The following is a 15,682-nucleotide window of genomic DNA, read 5'->3' as shown; positions in this document are numbered from 1 at the left end:
AGAACATAAACAGGGGGTTGGCGATTGTGGCACACCTGGTTAAGCTGCCACCTTGAGTCCTGGCTAGTTCCCTGCTAATGGCCTGGGAATGCCAAAAGTAGCAGAGATCCAACAGCCTGGGGTACACATCTCCAAACAGCTCAGAAAACTCACTCCTGGGAAATACATCAAACACCCTTAAACATGTCAGAGTCCTCCCAACCGGGTTCATTTACCAGAAAACATCACAATCCTTTCCAAATTAATTTATTTTATTTGAAAGGAAGAATTTCAGAGGGGCAGAGACAGAGAGAGAGAGAGAGAGAGAGAGAGAGAGATCTTCCATCTGTTGGTTCACTCCCCAAATGGCCACAATGGCTGGAGCTGCGCCGATCTGAAGCCAGGAGCCAGGAGCTTCTTCCTGGTCTCCCATGTGGGTGCAGGGGCCCAAGGACTTGGGTCATCCTCCACTGCTTTCCCAGGCCATAGCAGAGAGCTGGATCAAGAAAGCTGGATCAAAAGTACAGCTGCCAGGACTCCAACCAGTACCCATGTGTGATGCCAGCACTGCAGGCAGTGGCTTTACCTGCTATGCACAGCACCAGCCTGTATGTTTTCAATTTTTAGTTGTTTAGATGTTTTTTAAAGATTTATTTTTTTACTTAAAAGTCAGAGTTACACACAGAGAGAAGGAGAGGCAGAGAGAGAGAGAGAGAGAGAGAGAGGTCTTCCATCTGCTGGTTCACTCCCCAGATGGCCACAACGGCCAGAGTTGTGCTATCTGAAGCCAGGAACCAGGAGCTTCTTCTGGGTCTCCCACATCGGTGCAGAGGCCCAAGCACTTGGGACAACTTCCACTGTTTTCCCAGGCCATAGCAGGGAGCTGGATTGGAAGTGGAGCAACTGGGACTCCAACCAGCACCCATATGGGATGCCAGCACAGCAGGCGGCACCTTTACCTGCTATGCCATAGCGCCAGCCCCAGTTGTTTAGATTTTTAAAATTTATTTGAGGGGCCAGAGCCAGTCCAAGTCCTGGATGCTGCACTCCGATCTAGTTCTCAGCTACAGCCTGGGAAAGCAGTGGAAGGATGTCCCAAGTCCTTGGGCCCCTGCACCCATGTGAGAGACCTGGAGGAAACTCCTGGCTCCTGGCTTTGGATCGGCACTGTTCTGGCCATTGTGACCAACTGGGGAAGACCCCCACCCGCTTCTCCTCTCTCTGTATAACTGTGACTTTCAAGTAAAATAAATAAATCTTTAAAAAATTATTTGAGGCCGGCGCCGCGGCTCACTAGGCTAATCCTCCGCCTAGCGGCGCCTGCACACAGGGTTCTAGTCCCGGTCGGGGCACCGGATTCTGTCCCGGTTGCCCCTCTTCCAGGCCAGCTCTCTGCTGTGGCCAGGGAGTGCAGTGGAGGATGGCTCAGGTGCTTGGGCCCTGCACCCCATGGGAGACCAGGAGAAGTACCTGGCTCCTGCCATCGGATTAGCGCGCTGCGCTGGCAGCAGCGCGCCAGCCACGGCGGCCATTGGAGGGTGAACCAACGGCAAAGGAAGACCTTTCTCTCTGTCTCTCTCTCTCACTGTCCACTCTGCCTGTTAAAAAAAATAAAAATAAATAAATAAAAAATTATTTGAAAGGCAGAGTTATATATAGAGAGAGATGGAAGAGAACTCTCTGCCATCCACTGGTTCACTCCCAAAATAGCCACAACAAAGCCAGGAGCTCCTTCTGAGTCTCCCACATGGGTGCAGGGGCCCAAACACTTGGGCCATCCTCTGCTGTCTTTCCCAGGTGCATTAGCAGGGAGCTGGATGGGAAGTGGAGCAGCTGGGACTGGAACCTGCACCCGTATGGGATACCGGCGCTGCAGGCAGAGGCTTAACCCACTGCCCATTTTGGGCCTCCTCCACTCAGGCTTTATAACCAAGCCTCTGGAGAAAGCTATCTTCTTAGCAAAGCCCCGGTGACCCAAGAACCTGCCACTAGTCTCACCTGCCAAACACAGTAATTGGAGTAAGTTTCCACCCTGTTAGCACATTAACATAAGACTTTGGGGTTTAAACATCAGCATGAGTCAGGAGCTGAATCATGCGCAAGCCTCAAGCTGTGGCAATGTGTAATGATCAGATCAGGGTGATTTCCCATGTCGGAGACCCGGAACAAGCTCCTCGCTCCTAGTTTCAGGTCAGCGCAACTCCGGCTGTTGCAGCCATCTGGGGAGTGAACCAGCAGTTGGAAAACTCTCTCTCTCTGCCTCTCCTTCTCTCTCTGTGTAATTCTGAGTTTCAAAGAAATAAGTCTTTAAAAAAAAATCAAGGTGATTAGCATAGCCACCACCCAAAAACGTTGATTTATTTCTTTGTGATGAAAAGGTTATGAAGTTGTAGTGAATGTTTTATTTAGACCATGTTATTAGTGGGAATATGACCCAACTTTTAAGTGTTGCTATGAGCTGCCAATATTGCCATCAAGACTTTTATTTGATTTTTTAAAAGATTTATTTGTTTATTTGGAAGTCAGAGTTAGACAGAGAGAGAAGGAGAGGCAGAGAGAGAGAGAGAGAGAGAGAGGTCTTCCATCTGCTGGCTCACTCCCCAATTGGCCACAATGGCCGGAGCTGTGCCAATCCGAAGCCAGGAGCCAGGAGCTTCCTCCAGGTGTCCCACGTGGGTGCAATGGCCCAAGGACTTGGGCCATCTTCTACTGCTTTCCCAGGCCATAGCAGAAAGCTGGATCGGAGGTGTAGCAGCTGGGACTCGAACCAGTGCTTGTATGTGATGTCGGCAGTGCAGGTGGTGGCTTTACCCACTCCACCACAGCACCAGCCCCGAGACTTTTATTTAAGTTGAAGAAATGTTCACCAGTCACACCTGGACTGTACAGCCAGGTGCAGTCAGGGGTGTGCAAGACCCCTGGGATGGAGAGAGTTTTGAGTGGCTGAGGGAAGAGTATGCTATGTGGAGTGGGTCCAGGACCTGCTGAAGAAAAACCATTGCCCATGCAGGACATGAGGAATGCGGCACTTGGGGAAATGTGTGCCCGCATTTCTTCATGACTTTTCTAGGTTCTCCGAGAGCCCAGCTGGCAGAGGAAGGCTCAGAAAGGCGTGGCTGCCCTGACATGTCCCAAACTCAGGTGTCAGCAGGGCCCGGCTGTCTCACAAACGAAGCCAACCTGGCAGTGGGCACAGGTGGCACGGAGGACAAAGTGAGCCATCCAGAGGTGCAGCTGTAACCACCTCCAGCCCGCGTGGCTGTCCACTTGTCAGCTCTCCCAACATCGCCAGCAGAAGGCAGACACTGCTGTTGAGGGGAGAATGTTTTACTTCTTAAAGGTTAGCTGCCAAGTAAATATCTTTAAGCTCCTTTGTAGCTAATAGCCAGGTGGGCAAAAGATTTCAGCAGGCACACCACGGAAGAGGTTTTCCAAACGTGCAACGAACATGTGAGACATCAACCTTGTCATTTACCAGGGAAAAGAAAAATAAAATCACAAAGAGAAACATCATATAATATCAGATCGCTGTTTGTTTTTAAATTTGAGAGGCAGAGAAACAGAAATGAGAGAGAGAGAGAGAGAGAGAGAGAGAGAGAGAGAGAGAGATATTATTACCCACTGGTTTACCTCTCAAATGCCTGTGATGGCCGGGGACTGCACCAAGCTGGAACCAGGAGCCAGGAACTCAATCTAGCTCTCCCGTGTGGTATGGCCTCCCAAAGTGCACATTAGCAGGCAGAGACCATCTAGATTTTTTTAAAAAGATTTATTTTATTTATTTGAAAGAGTTACAGAGAGAGCTAGAGACAGAGAGACTGGTCTTCCATCCACTGGTTCACTCTCCAATTGACCACAATGGCTGGAGCTGTGCAGATCTGAAGCCAGGAGCCAGGAGCTTCTTCCGGGTCTCACACACGGGTGCAGGGGCCCCAGAACTTAGGCCATCTTCTACTGCTTTCCCAGGCCATAGCAGAGAGCTGGATTGGAAGTGGAGCAGCTGGGACATGAGCCGGCGCCGATTTGGGATGCAGGCGCTTCAGGGCAGGGCTTTAGCCTGCAGCGCCACAATGCCGGCCCCTTGTTTTTGTTTTTTAAAAAAGATTTAATGCATTTGAAAGAGATCTTTCATCGTCCATCGGTTCACTCCTGAAATGGCCATAGCTGGTCCAGGTCTCCCACATGGGTAGCTGTTTTCCACTGTTTTCTAAAAGAGGCTGGACCAGATGAGTCTCGAACCCGCACACCAATATGGGATGCCGGCATCGCAGGCAGCAGTTTAACCCGCTGCACCACGAAGCCGGCCTCAACACCAAGGAATTGGGAAAGCCTGAAATATTTACCAATTAGCCCTTTACGGGAAAAAAAAAAAAAAAAAAAAAAAAAAAGAGGCAAAAAAAAAAAAAAAACCAACAACAACGTGTGAGATCTTCCTGCTCTACTTCTTGAACCTGGCTCGGGTGTTCACTTCATACACAGAGTATCCATTTCATTCAATACAGTTTTTGTGTGTAGGGCGTTTGAGCCACACATAAGGCCACGGGTGTCTTTTGTTGATTTTGCCTGGGTCGTCACAGGAAGGGAACCATTGGGGCCAGCATCGCCAGTGGGTGGTGACAGAATTCACCAGAGCCTTTCGGTGGTCCAACAGGTTTTCCCAGGGAGGTAATCTGCATTCATCATCGCTGGAGGGAAAGAAGCCTGCAACACTGCCCTTAAATCAGGGACTCCTCTGATGTACCGCGAGGATGTCCCCCACATCCTATAGAACTTTTTTTTTTTCTTTTTTGACAGGCAGAGTGGACAGTGAGAGAGAGAGACAGAGAGAAAGGTCTTCCTTTTGCCGTTGGTTCACCCTCCAATGGCCGCCGCGGCCGGCGCGCTGCTGCCAGCGCACCGCGCTGATCCAAAGCCAGGAGCCAGGTGCTTCTCCTGGTCTCCCATGGGGTGCAGGGCCCAAGCACTTGGGCCATCCTCCACTGCACTCCCTGGCCACAGCAGAGAGCTGGCCTGGAAGAGGGGCAACCGGGACAGAATCCGGCGCCCTGACCGGGACTAGAACCCGGTGTGCCGGCGCCGCAAGGCGGAGGATTAGCCTAGTGAGCCGCGGCGCTGGCCCTATAGAACTTTTTTCAATAAATCACAAAAATCCAGCACGTGGAGCTCTTTTCCATCTGCAGTAGTTGGCTCTTAAATCACTTCCGTGTCAACATGACTGAGACTCTACCTCCCCAAAGACACATCTGGACAATCCCTTCGGTATTTCCAGGGGACTTGGCTGAGGGAACACCCAGAGGGGAGACCGAGGTCCGAAGTTGTGAACAAGTCCCCACTGCGAGCGATCACCACGGATTCATCCCCGTGCTCTGAAAATCAGCACTCCAGTGGTGCCACGTGTGAGAGTCGGCAAATCAGTCAGCGGATGAAGGAGGCCAAAGGTCTGACCTCGCATTATCACTAAAGAGAGTGCCCAAACGCCCAAAGAACAAGAACGAGACTCAACCTCACCATTCGTGGGGAAAAGCGAATCTGAAAGACAATGCGGAACATCACTTTGATGGCTGATTTTGATTGGGCTCAGAGATACCTTGAGAGCGGGTCAAACGTTATTTCTAGGTGTTTCCAGAAGAGATTAGCATTTGAATCAGTAGACTGAGTAAAGTACTTCTAGCCAAGCTAGGCAGGCCCACGTCATCCTATCTGCTGGTGGACCCACCCAAAGCGAACAAAAAGGCCAAGGAAGGGTAAATCCTTTCCCTTTCTTCTGGAGCTGGGACATCCATCTTCACTTCCCTTGAGATGTCCTTGTAACTTGAGGTCATGGGCCTTTTGACTCTGGGATTTACACCGATGCCCCCCGAGCTCCCTCAGTTCTTAGGTCTTTGGGCCACGACTGGGAGTTCACCATCGGTTCCTCTGTCTCTCAATACCTTCGGACTTGGACTGAATGCCACGGCCAGCTTTCCCGGGTCTTCGGCTTGCAGATGGCAGATCATGGGACTTCTCAGCCTCCATAATTGAGTGAGCCAATTCCCGTAACGAGTCTCCTTTTCTACCTAGCTAGTATCTATCGATCCTCTCTCCATCCATCCGTCCTTCCATCCATCATCTAACAGTTCTGTCTCTCTGGAGAACTTAATACAGCCACATCGGCTTGGTAAATTACAAAAACGTAATTCTTCACACACAGATACCAATTCTAAAGCTAGTATTTTTAATTATGATTTCAGTAATGTAACAAACAATACATTTAATGCATCTGTCTTATCAGGAATTACTTTCTTGGTGGGGATATCCCTGCCTTATTTGGGGTCTCTTTCCAGAGTTGCTTATAGCAGTAAGTCCCAAGGTATGACATTTCTGTTCTCATGGTGGCATTGAATCCTGGCTGTTGGGACAGCTGAAATATCTCATTGCTCAATGTCTAGTGTATAAAGTCTATGAGGTTTTGAGTGTCTGAAACCTGAGGGTTCTGGATTCGCAGTCTGCTTTTTTTTTTTTTAATTATTTTATTTATTTGCAAGGCAGAGTTAGAGAGAGAGAGAGAAAGTGGCTGCAATGATCAGGGCTGGAGCAGGCGGAAGCCAGGAGCCAGGAGCTTCTTCCAGGTCTCCTACACGGGTGCAGGGGCCCAAGGACCTGGGCCATTGTCTGCCGCTTTCCCAGGCACATTAGCAGGGAGCTGGATTGGAAGAGGAGCAGCCAGGACTTGAACCGGAGCCCATATGGGATACCAGGGTTGCAGGCAACAAGTTTACCTGCTACGTATGCCACAGTGCTGGCCCTGGTGGGTTCTGAGTTCCGGGAGTAATTTGAGTTCTGTTTCCAGGCACGGGGTTTCTGTCTTTTTGGTAGTCTCGGTTCCAGAGAGTGATGTGTCTGCTCTATTAAGGGAATGTTCCAGGCAGTAAGGTTACTGAGCTGCGTCAGTGCCTCTTTCCCAAGATGTGAGGTGTCTACATTTTTAAATGTCTATGTCGGGGCCAGCGCTGTGGTGTAGTGGGTAAAGCCACCAACTGCAGTGACGCCATCCCATATGGGCACCAGTTCAAGTCCTGGCTGCTCCACTTCCGATCCAGCTCTCTGCTATGGCCTGGGAAAGCAGTAGAAGATGGCCCAAGTCCTTGGGCCCCTGCACCTGTGTGGGAGACCCAGAGGAAGCTCCTGGCTCCTGGCTTTGGGTTGGTGCAGCTTTGGTCATCTCGGCCAATTGGGGGGTGAACCAGTGGATGTAAGACCTCTCTCTCTCTGTCTCTCTCTCTAACTCTGACTTTCAAGTAAATAAATAAATCTTTAAATGTTTGTGTCCTTAAGTAAGAAGTCTCATAGGCTTCTTAGAGTTTGTCTCTAAGGGTCTGTAGTTTGATATATTTATGGGTCTGTGTGCCAGCTTGTGAGGTCTCTGAAACTTTTCTTTAAAGATTCATTTATTTATTCGACAAGCAGAGTTACAGAGAGAGAGAGAGACAGATTTGCCATCCACTGGTTCACTTCCTAAATGGCTGTAATTAGGGCTGGGCCAGGCCAAAGGTGTTTCTTCCAGGTGTCCCACGTGGGGGTGCAGGGGCCCAAGGACTTGGGCCATCTTCTACTGCTTTCCCAGGAACATTAGCAGGGAGCTGCATGGGAAGTGGAGCAGCCGGGACTCAAACTGGCACCCGTATGGGATGCCGGTGCTGCAGGCAGTGATTTTACCTGCTATGGCACAATGCTGGCCTCGCTGAAACATTTTGAGGTTTGTGTGGAAGATATGTGATCTCGGAGCTAGCACTGTGGCATAGTGGGTAAAGCCGCTGCCTGCAGTGCCGGCATCCCATATGGGCGCTGGTTCGAGTCCCGGCTGCTCCACTTCCAAGCCCGCTCTCTGCTATGGCCTGGGAAAGCAGTAGAAGATGGTCTAAGTCCTTGGGCCCCTGCACCCACATGGGAGACCCGGAGAAAGCTCTTGGCTCCTGGCTTGGATCCGTGCAGCTCCAGCCGTTGCAGCCATCTGAGGAGTGAACCAGCAGGATGACTTCTGTCTCTCACTGCCTCTGCCTCTCTCTCTCTGTAACTCTACCTTTAAAAAAATCAATAAACCTTAAAAAAAAGATATGTGATCTCTATGTATTTTTTAACTCTGTGTCCCAGGTTTCAGGGCATCTGAGGTGTTTGGGGGTCTTTGTTAAAGGGATTTAAGTCTCTTCAAGGGTGTGAGGTCTCTGAGATTTTGAATATGTGTTCCTGAAGGTATGATTCGTGTCACCACGTTTGGGCTCTGTGAGCTATTTGGGTATAAAATCCCAGAATGCCCTGTGGGCTGGTTGTCACGTTCTAAGGTCGTTGAGCATGGTTTCCCACTTGCTTCCCCTCCACCCCCATTAACATAATTCCTTTAGGTAGATCCTCCACCTAGCATAGGTTTGTCACCTTCATTCTCTTTGTGTTTAGGCTGCTGACTTGTTTTGTGGTCTGTCAACAGCACGAGGTGTCTATCCACATGGTTGATCTGCATGCCAGGTCGTGAAGTCTCTGAGCAGCTTCAGGGTCTGTGTCCAGGGTGTGAGTTGTCATGGTGTGGAAGGTCCCCTCAGTTTTGGGCCCTGTCCCATGGCATGAGGTCTCCAGAGGAGGATGTATGTTGTGTTACGTGTGCTCTCCAAGTTTTTGCCAGTCTTTGACCAGAATGTGAGGCCTCTAGGTTGTTTTGGACTCTTTGGTCCATGATATGATCTTTTGTGCTGTGTCCATTGATGTGAAAAATCCTCGAGCCATCTGGGGTATGTTTCCTGTGGTTAATGTTTCATTCTGTTGCAGTCAACAGATACCCCATGGTATAACTAACACGAATCACTTCTTTCCATTTGATCTTTCCCTCCCTGGTTGGTTGGTCCTCACATTCCTGTGTACACACACCTGTGTTCATGTGTGTGACCGCTTCCTTAGAAGGGCAGGCATTTGGCAGTTAAACTGCTGCTTGAGACAGCTGCATCCCCTATCAGAGTTCCTGGGTTCGAGTCCTGGCTTCACTCCTGACTCCAGCTTCCTGCTAATACACATTCTGGGGGTTGGGGAGTGGCAGCAGATGATGGCTCAAGTGCTTGGGTCCCTGTCACCCATGTAGGAGACCCGGATGAAGCTTCTGGCTCCTGGCTTCCACGTGGCCCGGCCGTGGCTGTTGTGGGCATCTGGGGAATGAACCAATGGATGGAGGATCTCTCTCTGTCTTTCAAAAGCAAAAACCAAAAACCCACCACATACTTAGAAGTGGAATTGCCGAAGGCATCATTCTCTAACAAACTCCCTTTTGTGTGTGTGTGTGGGGGGGGGGGTGTTGCATCCACTCGTCAGCTAAAATAGAGTATTACAAAAACCAGTGCCAGTCACGCATGAATTTTATTGAAAATGAGAGGCAAGACAACCAATCAGGACCCGCAACTGATCGGGACCAACACTCCTTACCAGAGTGTGGCCCCCAACAGCCGAGTATTCTGTCCACTAGGGCTCACAATTTCAAACTGGGCCCCTGGTATTCAGTGAGCAATAAAAAAAACCAGAATATGGTTGTAAGATAACAGTTAACAATAACAAACCCAATAACACATCCAAGATATGGTTGTCAGATAACAGTGTAGCACACATTTCTGTCAACCTAGTTCCTGGGAATTTGGGCCCACATAGTTTTACAAGATACACACTTAGCCGTTCGGGAGCAAAGCTAATATGTACATAAGCAAGAGATCTGCAATGAGCTTTTAGCCACACTCCATTTTGATTGTGATTCTACAGGGGCAGGCACCATGGAATTGGAAATTCACAGTTCGCTGCCCTGATGGTGTTCACATTTTACTAGGAAGGAGTTTTGCTAAATACTGCCACACAAATGCTCACTAATAGCCAAGGCCCAAGGAGATGACGCCTGGGCGGGGCTCTGCAGCACTGGGTTAGATGCCTGAGCCTCTGCGCTCAGCACGATCATCCGGGTTTATGGCTAGGACGGTCCATTGGGGGACGTGAGAATGGGGGTGGGGAGGCAGATGTGAAAGGATCTTACTTAGTAGTGTTAAGGTGAATCGAAGACTAAATATTTCACGCGACATTGATATGAAACAGCCTTTCCTATGTCGCACACCCAAGGCGAACGTGAGGAGTGGGGCTGAGTTAACGATGAGACAATGCAACTCCAGGACATACCACTGCGCAACGAGGAGATGGAACAGTCCGCTCTGGGACGTACCACCGGTGAGGGGGGTCGCGTATTTTGGAAGAGACCATTTTGTGTATAGAGACATGAAACGTCTCCTCATCTCACGCGTGGATCGGCCCCCACCCGAGGGAAGAGAGAGTGACGCTGCCTTGACCGACCTCAACCCCCGGCGGGTTTCCACCTTCCGCCTAAAGCCTCCACCTGTGTGGAAACCGCCACCGCCGTGATCTTAAATCTGGTCCCGTCGGTGTTGGCTCTATGGAATCGCATCAACAGCCGGGCTGGGGTGGAGTGGAGCGCCGCGGGTCAGTGATTGGCTCCAGGATGAGTAGGGCGGGATCAAAACGTGCCCTGAGTTCTAATTAGTCACCTTGAGATTGGCTACCCCACGCTTTCCCAGGGTGCCGAGGATTTTGGATTCTCTGAGAGGCTACCAGTCGGGTTTTCCAGCTCTGTGCTCCCATTGGCTGCTGGTTTGGCGCAGGCGCTATGGCTCCTGGGTTGACGTTCGGGATTGCCGAGACAGGGCTTTGGGCTACTGGACACCGTGGGTTCGAATCCCATCTAGGAGCTCTACTTGCACGCCTATAAAAGAAGCTGCATTATTGGCTTGTACTCAAGTGTTGGCACAGAGTGTGTTGGGTAATCTTTTCCATTCTCTTCTACCTATTCTTTTAAGAACAATGCCTATTGCATCCCATTATATTGATTTCAGGACTCATCATTCACAACAGCATTGAGAAAAACCTTTCTCTAGGGTCCCTGGCATGTGTCTTTCAGGCTACCTAGGTCTGAGTCTAGCAGATAAGGTTCAAGGCCATCTCATAATCCTTCTCCAGGCCGGACGCTCTCCCCTAGAAGAGGGGGTGACCTACAGGCTTTCTGCTCCCTCTGGCCCGGGCCTGACTAGGTGTGTGGCTGGTGTGTGTGTGTGTGTGTGTGTGTGTGGAGGAGTAGGGTGAGGGAGTGGGCCATAAATGACTAAGGAAAGATGCATGGTTTTGTGCTCTGGAGAGCTGAGGGCTGTGTGGCTGTTTTGCAGCAGGCCAGGAGGGTATGACTTACCTCAAAAGAGTACACTTTTTAATAATGGGATTTTAAGCATCAGGCAGGAGGGGTGTTTGGCTGCGAGTAGGGAAGTAGGAAAGTGATTCTCCAATCAGCTCATCATAGGGTGGTTATTACACTGCCCATGTGTTCAAGGTATCATATGTATGAACGGACTGGGGTGTCTCAGCTGTTGGGAGAGCTGTATAATGGGAATTTATGTTTTTGGGATGTTTGTGGGTCTCTGATCCAGGGTGACAGGTTTCTAAGCTTTTTATGGTTCTTTACCCTGCATGTGCAAAGTTTTTTTTTCTTACACTTTAACTTCATTTTTCATTTTTGACAAATCTGTGATTGCCAGAGAGGCTTAATATTGTGCTCTGTAATTGTTGGTAAGATGTACAAATATTGAAGTTTTATAAATTCCCTGTTATGTGTGCTGGTCATTTTTCTGAAAGTTTTTTTTTATTAAAAATCTTTAGACTCCCGGTTGCCCCTCTTCCAGGCCAGCTCTCTGCTGTGGCCAGGGAGTGCAGTGGAGGATGGCCCAAGTGCTTGGGCCCTGCACCCCATGGGAGACCAGGAGAAGCACCTGGCTCCTGCCATCAGATCAGCGCGGTGCGCCGGCTGCAGCGCGCTGGCTGCAGCGGCCATTGGAGGGTGAACCAACGGCAAAAGGAAGACCTTTCTGTCTCTCTCACTGTCCACTCTGCCTGTCAAAAAACAAAAAATCTTTAGACTTACAAAAAGATTATAATCCTGTATCCTATTCACCTACCTTTCCTTAATGGTTTTAAAAAAAAAAAAAAAAAACAGATTTATTTATTTGAAAGTCAGAGTCACAGAGAGAGAGGAGGTAGATCTTCCATCTGCTGGTTCACTCCTCAGAAGGCCAGAATGACCAGAGCTAGGGCAAGCCAAAGCCAGGAGCCAGGAGCGTCATGTGGATCTCTCACGTGGGTGCAAGGGCCCAGTCACTTGGGTCATCTTCCACTATGTTCCCGGCACATTAGCAGGGAGCTGGTCAGAAGTGGAGTAGCCGGGACTCAAACTGGTGCCCAGATGGGATGCCGGCACTGCAAACAGCAACTTAACCCACTGCGCCACAAAGCCACCTACCTCCCCCACCTTAATGCTATTTTAAAAATTATTTCTTTAAGGGCCCACACCGTGGTGTAGTAGGTTAAACCTCCACCTGTGGCAACGACATCCCATTTGGGCGCCAGTTGGAGTCCTGGCTACTCCACTTCCAAACCAGCTCCCTGTTAATGGCCTGGGATGGTCCAAGTGCTTGGGCCCCTGCACCCATGTGGGAAATCCAGGAGAAGCTCCTGGCTCCTGGCTTCAGATCGGCCCAGGTCTGGCAGTTGCAGCCATCTGGGTTTGTGAACCAGTAGATGGAAGATCTCTCAGTCTCTGTCTCTCCCTCTCTGTAACTCTGCCTTTCGAATAAAAGAAATAAATCCTTAAAAATTCTTTATTTTCAGCTTTACTTGGAAGGCAGAGAAACAGACCAAGAGAAATCTTCCATCCACTCGTTCACTCCCCAAATGCCCTCAACAGTTGGAGCTGGACTAGGTGAAACCCAGGAGTCCAGAACTCAGTGGGTGGCAGGGACCCAAGTGCTTGAAGCTGGCATCTGCTGCCTCCCCGGGTGCATGTTAGCAGGAAGCTAAAATTGGAAGCCAAGCCAGGGCTGAAACCCAAGCACTCGGATATGGGATGTGGGTGTCCCAAGTCTTAACTGCTGTGCCAAACTTTTCTCCCCTAACCACAGCCTCCTCTCATATTTGTAACTTTCTTTTTAAAATATTTATTTATTTGAAATCAGAGTTACACAGAAAGAGGAGAGGCAGAGAGAGAGAGGTCTTCCCTCCGATGGTTTGCTCCAATGGGCCGCAACGGCAGGAGCCGCGCCGATCCAAAGCCAGGAGCCAGGAGCTTCTTCCGGGTCTCCCATGGGGTGCAGGGGCCCAAGGACTTGGGCCATCCTCTACTGCTTTCCCAGGCCACAGCAGAGAGCTGGATCGAAAGTGGAACAGCTGGGTCTTGAACCAGCAGGCCAGGGCGTTAACCCGCTGTGCCCCAGCACTGGCCCCTGTAACTTTTTTTTTAAAGATTTATTTAGGCCGGCGCCGCGGCTCACTAGGCTAATCTTCCACCTTGCGGCGCTGGCACACCGGGTTCTAGTCCCGGTCGGGGCGCCGGATTCTGTCCCGGTTGCCCCTCTTCCAGGCCAGCTCTCTGCTGTGGCCCGGGAGGGCAGTGGCGGATGGCCCAAGTGCTTGGGCCCTGTACCCCATGGGAGACCAGGAGAAGCACCTGGCTCCTGCCATCGGATCAGTTTGGTGCGCCAGCCAGTGGCAGCGGCTATTGGAGGGTGAACCAACGGCAAAGGAAGACCTTTCTTTCTGTCTGTCTCTCTCTCTCTCACTGTCTAAATCTGTCTGTCAAAAAAAAAAAAAAGATTTATTTATTTATTTGAAGGGCTGAGTTACAGAGAGGCAGAGGCAGACAGAGAAAGGTCTTCCATCTTATTTAATTTAAACATTAATTAAATAATTTTATAAAAAAGAGATATATTTATTTAATTGAAAGGCAAAGTTACAGAGGGAGAGAGACAGAGAGACCATGCATCAGCTGGTTCACTCCCCAAATGGCTGTAACAGTCAGGGCTGAGCCAGGCCAAAATCAGGAGCTTTGTCAGGCCATGGGCAGGGAGCTGGGTCTGAAGTGGAGCAGCCAGGACTCAAAGCCTTCAGCTGGTGCTCATAGGGGATGCGGTGTCACAGGTGGCCTTGCCTGGGCTATTGCAGCCATTTGCAGAGTGAACCAGTGAATGGAAGATCTCTCTTTCTCTCTCTCTTAAAAATTAAATTTCCTTGAAAGACGGACATGGATTTTCCATCTGTTGGTTCACTTCTGAGGAGTCTAGAACTAGGTGCAGGTCTCCCACGTGGGTGGAGGGACCCAGGTACCTGTCATCTCCTGCTCCCAGGGTGTGCAGAACAAGGAGCTGGCTCAGAAGCAGAGCTGGACCTTGAACCCAGGCTCCCCAGTATGGAATGTGGGCATCCCAACTTACATCTTAACTGCTGCACCAAACACCTCCCCCTCTTTTTAATTAATTTATTTGAGAAGCATAGAGAGAGCTGTCATCCACTGACTCACTCCCCAAATGCCTACAATGGCTGGGGCTGAGCCTATCCAGAGCCAAGCCCTGGGAACCCACTCCAGGTCTCCCACGTGGGTGGCAGGAACCCAATCATTTGAGCCCTCTCCACTGCCTCCCAGGGTCCACATTAACGGGAAGTTGGAGTCAGGAGCCAGAGCCCAAGTACTCTGATGTAGGACGTGGGCATCTGAGCTGCCACGTACAAATATTTCTGAGTTTGGTGGCAGAGGGCCTCTCTGTCCCAGAGTTTTGGCTCTCTGAGCTGTTTCTGAGGGTATGTCTGAGAACATAAAGTCCCTGGGATTTTGTGGGTGTCCTTGGTGTGCTTACAGCTCTGTGTCGCAGTCTAAGAGGTCTCTATACAGGGGCAAACGTATTACACGATGAGGTCTCTGAACAATCTCAATGTGTGCGCCTACAGTTGTGAGGTCTCTCGTATGTTTGGCTCAGTGTTTCCCAGAATGAGAGATTCCTCCTTTTGAGGGTAAATATTCCAAGATGTGAGTTCTCTGGTCTCTCGGGGTTTTTATACATGGTTTCCATTCTGTTTGTGAGTGTATTGAGGGTACTTCAAAAAGTTTCTGCAAAAAGTGGAATTAAAGGATAAGTTTAGGGGCTGGCGTTGTGGCGCACTGGGCAAAGTCATCACCTGCAATGCCAGCATTCCATATGAGCATGGGTTCAAGTCCCGGTTGCTCCACTTCTGATTCAGCTCTCTCTTCTAATGCACCAAGGAAAGCAGCAGAATATGGCCCAAGTGCTTGGAATGGAGTTCCAGGCACCTGGCTGTTGCTGCCATTATAAAGAGTTATGTATTGGCCAGCGCTGCGGCTCACTAGGCTAATCCTCCGCCTTGCGGCGCCGGCACACCAGGTTCTAGGCCCGGTCGGGGCGCCGGATTCTGTCCTGGTTGCCCCTCTTCCAGGCCAGCTCTCTGCTGTGGCCCAGGAAGGCAGCGGAGGATGGCCCAAGTGCTTGGACCCTGCACCCGCATGGGAGACCAGGAGGAAGCACTGGCTCCTGGCTTCGGATCAGCGCAGCACGCGGGCGGCAGCAGCCATTTGAAGGGTGAACCAACGGAAGGAAAACCTTTCTCTCTGTCTCTCTCTCTCTCTCACTGTCTAAATCTGTCTGTCAAAGAAAAAAAAAGAGTTATGTATTTATTTAAAAAGCAGAGTTAGAGAGAGGAAGAGACAGGTCTTCCATCTGCTGGTTCACTTCCCAAATGGCCACAATGGCTGGAGCTGGGTTGATCTGAAGTCAGGATCCAGGACCTTCTTCTGGGTCTCCCATGT

General features: G+C 50.1%; 1 long non-coding RNA gene across 1 annotated transcript in view; it reads left to right on the top strand.

Annotated features, from left to right (window-relative positions):
• Nucleotides 1-10,671: 10,671 nt before the first annotated feature.
• LOC103351799 (uncharacterized) overlaps nucleotides 10,672-15,682 on the top strand; it is an 82,752-nt gene continuing 77,741 nt past the window's right edge. The window contains exon 1 of the long non-coding RNA XR_519498.4: nucleotides 10,672-10,807. This is a non-coding gene — a long non-coding RNA (uncharacterized lncRNA). The remainder of the gene's footprint in view (nucleotides 10,808-15,682) is intronic.

The sequence above is a fragment of the Oryctolagus cuniculus genome, chromosome X (assembly GCF_964237555.1).
Source record: "Oryctolagus cuniculus chromosome X, mOryCun1.1, whole genome shotgun sequence".
NCBI classification, from domain to species: Eukaryota; Metazoa; Chordata; class Mammalia; order Lagomorpha; family Leporidae; genus Oryctolagus; species Oryctolagus cuniculus.
The sequence above is the reverse complement of the archived record's forward strand: the minus strand, read 5'-3'. Positions and strand labels throughout refer to the sequence as shown.